Source organism: Octopus sinensis, linkage group LG19 (assembly GCF_006345805.1).
Source record: "Octopus sinensis linkage group LG19, ASM634580v1, whole genome shotgun sequence".
Lineage (NCBI taxonomy): Eukaryota > Metazoa > Mollusca > Cephalopoda > Octopoda > Octopodidae > Octopus > Octopus sinensis.
In genome coordinates, this window is record NC_043015.1 from 52,727,111 (window position 1) to 52,740,803 (window position 13,693).

The 13,693-nt window shown below is 34.7% G+C and overlaps 1 protein-coding gene across 16 annotated transcripts in view; it reads right to left on the reverse strand.

Moving 5' to 3' along the window:
- Positions 1-13,693, reverse strand: part of LOC115222086 (muscleblind-like protein 1) — a 357,773-nt gene that overhangs the window by 231,918 nt on the left and 112,162 nt on the right. For 15 of the 16 annotated variants that reach the window (XM_036511148.1, XM_036511149.1, XM_036511156.1 and 12 more), the window contains exon 2: positions 3,736-3,816. The exons of the other annotated variant lie outside the window; for it this stretch is intronic. The gene's annotated coding sequence lies outside the window, so the exon portion shown is untranslated. The remainder of the gene's footprint in view (positions 1-3,735; positions 3,817-13,693) is intronic. 16 annotated transcript variants of the gene reach the window in all.

Below are 13,693 nucleotides of genomic sequence, written 5' to 3' on the forward strand. Positions count from 1 at the left end.
GGATCCTGTGTGCCTACAAGTGAAACTCTGAGTAACAAGAGGCTAGACTTGACCAAAATAAAATACCATTAATCACCTACCACCGTCCTGAGTACTCTTTTTACCCCAACAGCTAATACTAAACGGAAATACATGTGTGCATGTGTCAGATTTTATATATATATATATATATATATATATGTGTGTGTGCAGGAGTGGCTGTGGGGTAATTAGCTTGCTTACAAACTACATGGTTCTGGGTTCAGTCCCACTGCGTGACACCTTAGGCAGGTGTCTTCTACTATAGCTTCAAGCCAACCAAAGCCTTGTGAGTGGATTTGGTAACCGTCATATGTGTCTATATATATATGTGTGTGTATGTATGTGTGTGTGTGTGTATGTATGTTTGTCCCCACCCCTATGCCATTGCTTGACAACCAATGTTGGTGAGCTTAGGTACCTATGACTTAGCGGTATGGCAAAAGAGACTGATAGAAAATGTACTAGGCTTACAAAGAATAAGTACTGGGGTTGATTTGTTTGACTACAAGCAGTGCTCCAGCATGACCACAGTCAAATGACTGAAACAAATAAAAGAATATATATGTGTGTGTGTGTGTGCCGAAATTGTTATGATTTTCAACTGACAACAGAAGAAGGGATCAAATAGTGTACCTGTCAGCCGGGGTTGTTATTTTTCCATTTAACTTGTGTATCCCCTTAACTGTCCAGACTATTTGTATGTGTATATAAATGTATGTTTGCATGTATACACACACAGACTGACAAGGAAAGAGACACACACACACACAATGGCAACAGAAGAAAAGCACTCTCTCTCTGCTGAAAGAGCAGTAAGTCCATCATAAACCAGGAAACTGAAACATTTGCATCACAGGAACCCAGCTAATGTATTTGTCCTTTGCCAACAACAACCAAAGAATTTCTTGATTAAAATAACAATTATACCCTCAAAAAAAAAAAAAACATCTCTACTCATTCTTTCAAGTATATATAATACTATACCAAGAACTTCCTCTTTGATATTCTACACACAAACACACACACACGTGTGTGTGTCTTATTTTGATCAAGTCTGAATTGCCTGTCTGAATTTCGCCTGAGGGTACAACAGGGATTTTAGGACACAGAGTAGCACGGGACTGGCCAAAATAAAACATTATTGATCTCTGCTACTGTATCGAGTACTCTTTCTACCAACGATTAGTAGTAACCAACTGTGTGTTTTGTACCATATATACATACATACATACATACATACACTCATAACATATATATATATAGTAAATGAGCATGGATTACCAACCACTAGTTAACACCGTCACAACTACTACAATGAAATATACATCCAAATAAAATCTTTAATCGGTATGACAAAAAAAAACTTTTTTGTTTGTCCAGAAAACCAGCAAAACATTTGCCAAGTTTCGGGTTAGAGTATATACATACATATATATATATATATATATATATATATATATTATATGTATGTATGTATTTTACAAAATCAATAAAGATCTCTGTAAAATGAAGGACCCTGAGAAGTAATGGGGCAGGAAACAAATATCTAAACCAATTCTAGTATTTTACTAATTATTTAATATGAAGGCTAATTTACCGTATATTAACATAAGAAACCCTTTTCTTTTTTTCTCAAAAATTAGGCTAAAAATTATGGGAGTTTTTTTATACATGGATAGTATAATAATCTCTTACGAACCCTTTTTAAGAAATTTTAAGGGCCCAAAATGAAGATTCCTTATACACGTTAAAATAAGGTAGTTGTATTTTGTTCTTAAGTTAGAAAAAAAAAACACAGATGGACAGTCAGATAGATACTGCTACGGCAAGAACTAACTACAGACGTACATACATACACACTGTTGCTGCTAGTACTGTTTATGATATAATACAAGAGACAGGCAGATCAACCTCAGGACAACATTGGTATGGTACCAACTACGAACAAGATGAACATATAACAATCGTTGTAAAAGATTAGCAACAAGGTAGGGGTGATTTAATAAATAAAATTCCAATATATATATATATAACTTCCTGTTAGCTCATCTTGTGTGTGTGTATGCAAACAAATATGTGTATTATGATTATAGAATGTGTGTACACACACACACATACATACATACATACATATATATACACATATATAGATATATATATATATACATATATAAAATTCCAGATGATTACATACAGACACAAATACACTGTATATATGTGCTTATATATATATATATGTGTGTGTGTGTGTGTATGTGTGCAAACACTTAAATAAAAGACCAACTATGCCAGAATTTAGGGGGGGAAATATGACCAGTTTTTGCAGCTATCATTTAATTTAAGCCCAAGGTCAACTCGGGTCTCCCAAACATTCTAGTCGTGACCATCCCAACTTGTCGCATCGACTAAATGATACTAACCAATATATACATACATATCTAATATCCTTTATTACCAGCTAGAGTGTTGGCTGTTATTTCTAGCCGGTCGAGGGACTCCGTAAAGACTACCACATCAGGTAAGTCATTTAGGATTAACTGAAATGACTTGTTACAGTAGAATTACTAGTTATTTACACAGCTGGACGTTGTGTGTGTGTGTTTATGTCGTATATATCTATATATATAAAAGTGAAGTTGTGTGAGTATCTGTCTCCTACGATTTAGATTCCTAACTACTCCCACATTTTGCGGTGCAGTGTAACCAAAACCGGGTATCTTATAGTCGTGATTCATATCGAGCCCTTCTGGGTATTAGCACGCGTCTACGATGAGTCTACGATTTAAAAAATAATTTACCATCATTTTTTTCCATTTTGATGCATTTTTTCGCTATTATATAAGGGTAGTAACTCTCTAAAAATGTCTACGATGAGTCAACGATTTAAAAAAAAAATTACCATCATTTTTTTCCCATTTTTAATGCAGTTTTTTGCTATTTTTTGGCTATAACTCTAAAAATGCTTATATAGTTATTTCCCTTACAAACCCGAGCAACGCCGGGCGATACTGCTAGTATATATATATATATATATATATATATGTAGGTAGGTAGGTAGCAGCGGTATACTTTGGTCGATGGTCGCCGACGGAATCAGAATCCAACTAGAAAAAGGAAGGCGACAAATGCCAAAGCGGAAGTGCGCATTACATTTATTTTGTTTCATAGTTTCGTTACCATGACATTCTGGGATTCAACAACACCTAACCCCTTAGAAGGACTGACCTTGTGCATTCTATTCATAACGAAGTAAGGGCAAATTTTAACCATTTACACTACGTCTTGTAAGACGGGTGTAATGTAGGGTCGGCAGAAGACTTTAGAAATAGCTATTATGAAGAAGGAAAATTGCAAGGAGTTCTTTCATTCTGTGAAAGAATTTTTTTATTCCAAATATATATTTTTTTTTTTTTTACAACCAATTCTGTGCGATTTTCCGGTGAGTTTTAAATATATGCATTCTACCCGTTTCACGAGACGAGTGAGGTGTAACAGTAAAAAAAAAAAAAATTAAGTTACTTTATGAATAGCATTATGACATGGATAAAAAAAAATCAAAAAAAACTTCCAGCGAGAATCGAACCGGATTTGAACTCGCGAACTTAAGGCAAGTTAGTTTTTCATGTCAATCATCAACACCGTAAAAGGGATGAAGATGTGTATGTAATTTAGTGTCATGGAATTCATACGGAAGCAATCTCGAAAATTAACTACCTGAATAGGGTAACATCTCCACGCTCGATCAATCAACATGCTAGAAAGTGCAGCAAATATCCCTCATAACATATTTTCTCTCTAAAAAAAAAAAAAAGTAGGGATGTCACATAATTGAATAATTAAGTTCTAAATACATGTATGTCTGGAAAAAAAATACGGAATGGTTACGGTTGGAAAGGCCTTTGATCTCAGTACAGTCTTTTTGTTTGATCAATGTTAGCCGGGGACTAATTTTTTAATAATCTTTATTATAGCATTCAATACAACAGTAAAACATTATATATCGTTGATATTAACTGTTTAATGAGAAAAATTAATATTTGAAATGTGTGTGTGTGTTATTAAAAACTACAACCAACATTTTTATCCAAGTAGAGAAGTTTTCGTTGTCCAAAATTATAGGTGCAAGAGTTTAAAGGGAAACAGAATGAGCGAATTTCGGGGCTAATTTTACCCTCCGAGTCATTTGTCTGGCACAAGTACCAATTATTTAAGTAATTATGATGATGATGATTGTTTTCATTAACCACTAAATGATTGACGAAAAGATTAAGGGCAGAACAGAACGATTTGGTGTTGAATTACATTTTTAAAAAAAGCCGTGTAAACGAGAGGTATAATAACAAAAGCAACAACAAAAATTCAGAGGAGAATCCCCAAAAGTGGGATGAGACCACAGAGGGGTACTTGTAGAAACCTCACAAAACCACAATCACCTTGTCCACAAAGGCAAGCACCTCCTCCAAGCTGTCATCTAATCAACAGGTATATACTAGAAATAGGCCTATTCATTCGAACTATGTTCACCTCTTTCATCCACCTGTTCACTTCTGTCATTCGCCTTTCAATAAAGTTTACCGGACGACATCACTTGCTTTATCTACACATATTTTCCTTTTCAAGTGAAACTTGAGAAAGTTGGTCAAAGAATTAGTTGTCTTCATCCTTTCGAATTTTATTTACGACAACCTCTTTCGCCAAGGCCACCATCACGCGGATAAAACACTGCCTGCCCTTCCTGACCAACGGAAAGTAACGACTAATAATGATAATATATTTAATCATAATACTTTAGTATTACGATTACATCATGGCACGTTTGTAACTGTTGTTTGCTCATCCGCTGAGGTTCACCCACCTAAGTTTGAATCTCACCCTTGTCGCCAATGTATTAATTCTTTTTAAAAAATGCATACTAGAGCTTCAACATTCTAATTTCTCCTTAATCTTGCTTGAAGATGGTTCCCACTGTCAGTTAAATGCACCTTTTTTTAAAAAAAAAAAAAACCTTCTCTGCATAGGTAACTAACACTGGAGTTGTTTCGTCTTGTTTCCATGTTCTTGTAGGCGCAATAGTAACATTCGAACACAAGTGTGTTCGAGTGTTACGCTAAAGAGCTTGATAGAAGCTTTAACATTAGAAAACAAAATTAAGGGGTTATGCTTAGGAATGTGAATGTAGACCTAGTCGCAATCATTAACATAACGGAAGAGCGTTATGAATGGCTATAAATTTATTATACATTATTCTAATAAAACGTAGAATTTGCACGGGGCCCCCGCTTGTAATGAATAATTTCGCCGTTAGTTTTTCAAAATTCTGTTACCATGATAGATACAGGTACAAAGGCTATTCTTTTTGACAGGGTGGAGAAAAGAAGGGGCCTTGTCACGTTAACAGGCGGTTCAAGAGGTACGTCAATGGCATGTAAAGTATGGGTTGATAGCACTAAGCAATGATGTGTGTGTGTGTGTGTGTGTATTATATTATATACAAACTTGTTATCAGTTCATATATACTCGAGGCATATTTGAACAGGTAACAAGTTTGCATTAATGGTATACGACTCACCGGTCTAGAAGGACCTCAGAGTCACAGGGTAACTGCCCCTTACATAAAACACAGCAAGTAATTTTTAAAAATTATGCACAATATAACGTTGTTTAAACTTAAGTCAGTCTACGAACAAGAGTTGAATTAATCAGTACAAAAGATTATGTACATGATGTTAGGACGGTGCAGGTTTCTTCATTTATTTACGAACTTATAAATAAATTTCACGAAAAAAGACGAAGACAGGTGGTGTAGAAAACAAACAGATATATTAGTATAACGCTCGGGAATTGAAAAAGTCTAACGTTTCTGCATAAAGGAATATGGTTTGGGAATCCTGGAAGGTACCTTATTAGCACTCTGATACAATCCAGATCTGGTTAATCACACCGAACGATAGGGAATATAAAGAATTGTTTAAGATAAATCAACTGTACTTCATTCGACAGGTAAATCCCGAGTTTGCTTCATTGGGTTTTCATTACAGCATACGAAAGCCCTTCTCGGGGCAAAGGCTCATAAGCCCGGTCTGCCGAATTCTAAGGCATATATATCACCGCCTGGTCGCCGGATTACTCGTTTTTGCTCAAGAGCACAGCGCATTGCCCGGTCCAGGTATCGAAACCACATTCTCACGATCATGAGTGCAACACGCCGACCACTAAACCTCGCGCTCCCACTGTATATGTACACACACACACACAAACATACGGTGGTGGATCTCCGTCGTTAGTCGATGAGGATTCAGTTGTTCGATCAACAGAATTACCTGCCCCTGAATTAATGTATAAGTGGCTGAATACTCCGCAAACACATGTATCCTTAATTCTCAGAATGCACACAACTGGCTTCGGAACAGTTTCCGCCAACCCAGTCTCATTCACAAGGGTATATATAATAAAAGCAAATGACATCTGACCAAGATGTTCCGCCGTGGGATCGAACCAGAGCCCCCGTGGTCTGGAAGTGAACTTCTTAACCATTCGGACCCTACATCAGATAGATAGATAGAAAGATAGATAGATAGAGCTTTATGATGTATGCATTTTTGTGTATATATGTACGAATATTTGCATATATATATATATGTCTATCAGCTTGTCACGTTTTCGAATGTTACGTTAACATGCAGCAATCGACTATGGAACGGAATCGAAGACAATATCGAAATCTATAAATTTTATAAATGAATATAAAAATAATATCACTTATAAAAGCATTTAATTTCCATAACATTGAAGGGGGTTCATAGATATATAAATAACGTTATATGTCTTTAAGTTTAAAAACCATTGAAATACGAGATATTTTCTTCCATATAAAATATTTCTTCAAAAGAATATGTTTATACTTATGGTTTTTTTTTCTCAAAGACTGGCCAAAAACATCGATTTTGAAAACATTTTCAATATTTTTTTGAGAGTGAGGTGGAGGGTAGGTACTTGTATTTTTCCTTCTCGTTTTTCTTTCATCCTAATAAATTTTGTAAGTGATTTTGTTAATAATTGCTAAATGCTATGTAATTTTATATAAATAAAATTCAAAACACATGTACATCTATCTATCTATTTATATATATATACACAAATATACAAGCACAGGTAAATAGATATGTATATATATGCATACTTAATCATACATATATATATATATATTATATACACGCACAGACACGTGTACCTACGTACGTACGTATGTACCTATGTATGTGGACAATAGTGAGGATCGAGTCAACTCTTTATCTTTAATGTCTCAGTTAGTTCGACAATGCTACTATCGAGGTTGTGAGAGAGAGAGAGAAAAAACAGAAGCACGGCTCGGTGTGCTTAGGGGCATCTGTTGGCCTTAATCTAACCTTAACTACGATCAAAAACATTCCACTGATGCCTCCCTCGTCTTTTATTTCGCACAAACTATAATATATCTTAGGACTACATTATCTAATGTGTCCTTCCCGCTCTCTCGGTTTTTATGCTTCCTATTTAAAAGCAGTCAGCATTTGAGAATAATTTGGCTGTTATTTCTAACAGATTGTGCGACTATATTCTGGCTGGTGTGCTCGTATGTTTACTTAAATTATTCATTAAACGAAAAATAATCCTTAATTATTTATATTTCTATCAATTATGTAGATATGGGCAGTTGGTTCTGAAGGTGTACAATATTTAAACAAGCTAAACTACAAATATACATTATAGGAAATGCAACAATAGGAAAATAATAGCCAACAGTTTTTTTTTTTTTTTTTAAATGAGGATTTCAGATGATTATAAATTATCCCTATTCGCATGGAGGATTAATTCCAAGTAAAACTACGTTGGAAATTTAATCAAATACTTTTCGTAAATGTGGCTTTTATTCAGCTCCGTATAGAAAAGCCAGATCTATGATTACGATTTCGCCATCACATATTAAGAAAAAAGAAAGCATATATATATATGTGTGTGTGTATATATATTTGTGTGAGTGGTGTGTATTTAAATGTATGTATGTATACGACCATCTTAAAATAGAATGATGAAATAAACACAAAATTCATATATATATGTGGAGAGGAAAATAACCACAGATCAAACCTGATCGAGGTGTCGCTATGACGAAAAACAAAAAAAAAGACAATTGCCCTTCCACTACGACAATCCGGTCTTTCATTTCAGACATAGTTTATCTAGGAATACATCATTAAATGAGATCTTTATTTTATTTAGATTAGAGCTTGCGTGATTTGAGAGAAAATTAGCTGTTCTTTCAAGCAAACAGAACGACCAGGATTTAAAGGTTCCCTCTGTCTTTCACTGACTCGGAAGCAAAACAGTTTCAATTAATGGCAGCAGGTGGATGTGATGACAGGTAAAACGGAAGGGAGGACAATTTGGTGTGTGTATATGCGTGTATATATATTTATACATACATATACACAAACATAAGATTACTTATTTTAATATACACACATCACACACATCTTTTTCTATCTATCTATATATATATATATCCCTAGAAAAAACTCGAGTATCGTTATTAATAATAAAATAATATGAATTCTAACGAGAATCTGAATAATTAATAATAATGTTACTAATGACAAAAATAGGTATAATAATTATGTTGATAAGTTGTGGTGATGGTGGTGGTGGTGGAGGTCGCTTTGCGCGTCACGAACGTAATTAATTGCAAAAATACGAAACAGAGCAGAGAAGACAAAACCATGAGAGAGCAAGGGGAGGGGGGTAGAAAGAAACTCGGAGTAGCGACGCAAAACCACCAGCAAACCAAGTGCTCCAGCATGGCCTCAGCTATATTGGAAAATAAAGCAAGACTTGCATCCGTAACACAGAGAATTAATATAATATTAATAAGAATACGACGACGATGATGATGATGATGATGACAATAATAAATCCCTGTTGGTTTATCACACCAAGACAGGAATGGATATTGTCAATGGTTTTAACGATCTTAAGGTGTCTAGGTTAGAGGGAAGAGAGAAGAGAATACAGTTGCCATGACTACAGAGTCTGCTAGAGAATATGCCAGTAGTGGTAATGGTAGCGGTGGCGGCAATAGTAATGGTAGTAGCAGCAGCAGCAGAGAAGGTTGTAGTAACAGCAGCAGCAACGGCAGCAGCAGCAGGCAGTTTCTGTAGCCATGGAAATAGTGGGGCAGTGTTTTTGGAGTACCATTGTGTATGTGTCGTTATAGTAGTGTGTGTGTGAGCATGTGTGTATGTATTTAGTATAACGTCTATGTAAGTTTGCGGGCGAAAAAGTGTACGTCGATGCAATGTATGTATGATGGCGAATTGTGCGTGTGTGTGTGTGCATGAATGTATGCGCGTGTATATTTTACTAAAAAGTGTGTATACATGTAACTATCAGTGTATCGTTTAGAATAAAGTGGTGCACACAGACACAAACAGGAGTTGCTGTGTGGTAAATAGCTTGCTTACCAACCACATGGTTCCGGGTTCATTCCCGGAACCATGCGTGGCACCTTGGGCAAGTGTTATCTACTATAGCCTTGGGCCGACCAAAGCCTTATGAGTGGATTTGGTAGAGGGAAACTAAAAAGAAGCCCGTCGTATATGCGTGAATATATATTTGTGTGACTGTGTTTGCCCCCCCACCCACCCGACATTCCTTGACAACCGATGCTGGTGTGTTTACGTCCCCGTAACTTAGCGGTTCGGCAAAAGAGAACCGATAGAATAAGTACTAGGCTTACAAAGAATAAGTCCTGGGGTCGATTTGCTCGACTAAAGGCGGTGCTCCCGCATGGCCACAGTCAAATGACTGAAACAAGTAAAAGAGTATATATATATATATAAATGTATATATACACGCACGCGTACACGTTAACGTGAGCCTAGTGTGTGTGTAAATGTACGCGAATGTATGAATACAAGAGCTTTCAGTGTAGCTTAGGGCTTGCGAGTGATGTGTGTGTTAGGAAGAAAAAACAGACAGTGCATGTGTGTGTCCGTGTGTATGCAATTAAAAACGTTAGCGAGAATGGGTTTGTGTTATTATATACAAGTGTGTATGTTTATATTGTTGGGCGTGGAAGTACGTACATACAAACATATTTAGTATGCGTCAGAGTAGATGTATGTAAAGTGGTTAACGGGTGTGTATACATATATATATAAAAACATACATACACATTCACATATATATATATATATATAAACATACATACACATTCACATATATATATATATATATAAACATACATACACATTCACATATATATATATATATAAACATACATACACATTCACATATATATATATATATAAACATACATACACATTCACATATATATATATATAAACATCCAAACACATTCACAATATATATATATATATATAAACATACATTCACATAATATATATATCGATTATAATAAACATACATACATTCACATATATATATATATATATATATATATATATATAATATATATACATACATACACATTCACATATATATATAGTTTTATATATATATATATATATATATATATATATAAAACATAACATACACATTCATATATTATATATATATATATATATATATATATATATAAACATACATACACATTATCATGGGAAACATGTATTTTTGTGGTTGAAACCTTTTGGATTAACTGGTGCTAGAGTGAGCCATATAGTGACCACTCTCTTATATTTATTTTATATTATATATATATATATAAACATACATACACATTATATATATACATATATATATATATATAATATATATATATATATATCATATATATGTTTGTATGTATGTATGATATTTATTTATTCACATGATTGTGAGTTGTGTGTGTTTAAGGAAAGTATGTCAGTCGGAGTGGGTGTGAGATTGTGAGAACACTGTATGGCCGTGTGTGAATTTCTTATACATGTACGTGCATGTGGTGGATGGGAGTATATACAGTTGTGAGAAAGTTTCGGTGAGAAGCGAGTGTAAGGTTGTACAATATATATACACATATTACGAAAATGTGTCACCATGTGAAAATTACAGGGTGTATACGTATATGTGTGTGTTTGTGTGCATGAGTGCGTTTGAGAGTGTGTTAGTAATTTTTTTTCTTTTTGTGGGTTGGGGGCAGGAGAGCAGGTTTACTCGAAGCAGATAAAGCTATCAATAGCGAATAAACGTTGAGTTAATATATCCTTTCGATAGAAAATGGTGGGGTCACACTAGAGCTCGACCCCTCTCCCATTAATATATATAATATATTATATATATATATATATATATATATATATATAATAATAATAAATATTAGGGGATAAATCCAAATTTACAGGGAAAAAATCAGATTTAGGATTAAATCCAATTTTATAGTTAAATATTATATATATATATATATAGTATGTATATATGTATGTATGTATTTATAAACACATATGTATGTATGTATATAAACATATATGGATAAGTAAATGTGAATGTGTGGTAAGAAGCTTGCTTCCAACCACATGGTTCCGTGTTCAGTTCCACTGCGTGGCACCATGGCCAAGTGTCTTCAACTATAGCCTCGGGACGACCAAAACCTTGAGTGGATTTGGTAGACGGAAACTGAAAGAAGCCCGTCGTGTATATGTATGTGTGTATATATATATATATATTTGTGTGAGCGTCTTTCTCAACCCACCAGCGCTTGACATCGATATTGGTGCACTTATGTCCCCGTAACATAGCGGTTCGTCATAATTGACCGATTAAATAAGTACAGGGCTTATCAAAGAATAAGGCACGTTGTCGATTTGTTCGACTAAAGGCGCTGCTCCAGCATGACCGCAGTAAATGACTGAAACAAGAGAACATACACACACACACATACATTAATGTGCATAAACAATAAAACACGAGAAACAAAAATATATACATTCCCTTTATTCATACGCACTCGTGCTGGGCTCCATTATATTATCATGAGTTCAAATTCCGCACAGGGGTCGATCGAATAGAATGGCCCCTCCTTCCAATTTTTCAAGCTAAAAGGATCGTTATCATCATTTTGTCATAATCATTCTATTATTTAATTAATTAAAAATATTTACGACTCTGCACGTCTTTAAGTTTCATCACCAACCCTTCGAAAATAAACATTATGTATATATATATACTGTATATCTACACACACGTGTGTGTGTGTGTATGTATGTATGTGACATGTATGTATGCATGTATGTGGCAGGGCCACACCCTGAATAAAAAATCAATAGTAAGCTACACGTAATTAGCAATGTGTATACATGAGAGAGGGAAACACACGCACGTGTGTGTGGGTGAAATCATGCGGGTATATTGCGCGCGATTTCATCGGCGATTAAGAAGGACAATGTCCTAACAAGTCGGTGTGTGTGTGTATGTGTACTATTCTTTTACTTGTTTCAGTCAATTGTGGCCATGCTGGAGCGCCGCCTTTAGTCGAGCAAATCGACGCCAGGACTTATTCTCTGTAAGCCTAGAACTTATTCAAACGGTCTTTTTGTGCTTACGAGGACGTAAATATGCCAGCATCGGTTGTCAAGCGATGTTGGAGAGAGGGACAAACACACACAGACACAAACATATATACACACACACACACACACACATATAATATACACACACACACACACACATAATATATATACACGAGGGGCTTCTTTCAGTTTCCTTCTACCAAATCCACTCACACTGTTGAACCCAGTACCATGTGGTTGGTAAGCAAGCTACTTACCGCACAGCCACTCCTGCGCCTCTCTCTCTCACTCTGTGTGTGTGTGTGTATATATATATATATATATATATATATATATATATATATATATATATATGAGCGTATATAAAACGTGGGACACCACAATGAGATGTTGATGTATAATGAAATATAAACAGTATACCTTAAATGTACATGTATGTATATGTGTGTATATATGTATATGAGCTATTGAGTATGTAGTATATTTCGACAAGCATATATGTGTAAATAAGTGCGTATGTCTATTTTATAGATGTGTTGTATGTATGTATGTAAACACGTGAGTCTACATCAAATCAAACAAGCGAGTAATTGTGAGAGAAGTCAACTAGGCGAATAGCTTATCGTGTGGGTGTATATAAGGTGATATGAGGTCGCTTAAACTGCACAGATACACATATACAGTGAACTAGACGACATAATTACATGGGTGTATAAGTTTACATACTTAATGCAATATACTGACTATATACACACACGCGCGCATTATGCATGTATGTGTGTGTGTATATATATATATATATATATACTGAGGTTTACACATAAATGAATAATTGTAAATACAGTATACATATAGTATGTAAGACAAGAATTGTGCGAAGTCTAAGATTATATATATATATATATAATATATATGAGTACGTGCACATGTGTGTATAATCATGAATGTACACAAAGTTAGCTGACAAAGTATCAAATTCCAAAGTATACAATAATCTAGGCTAAACATGCATATGCATGTGTGTGTTGTGTATGTATGTATGTATGTATATATATATATATATGCTATTACAAAATAATCACATGCATGATTATACATATTTACAAAGACACAAAAATATTTTAAGTTCG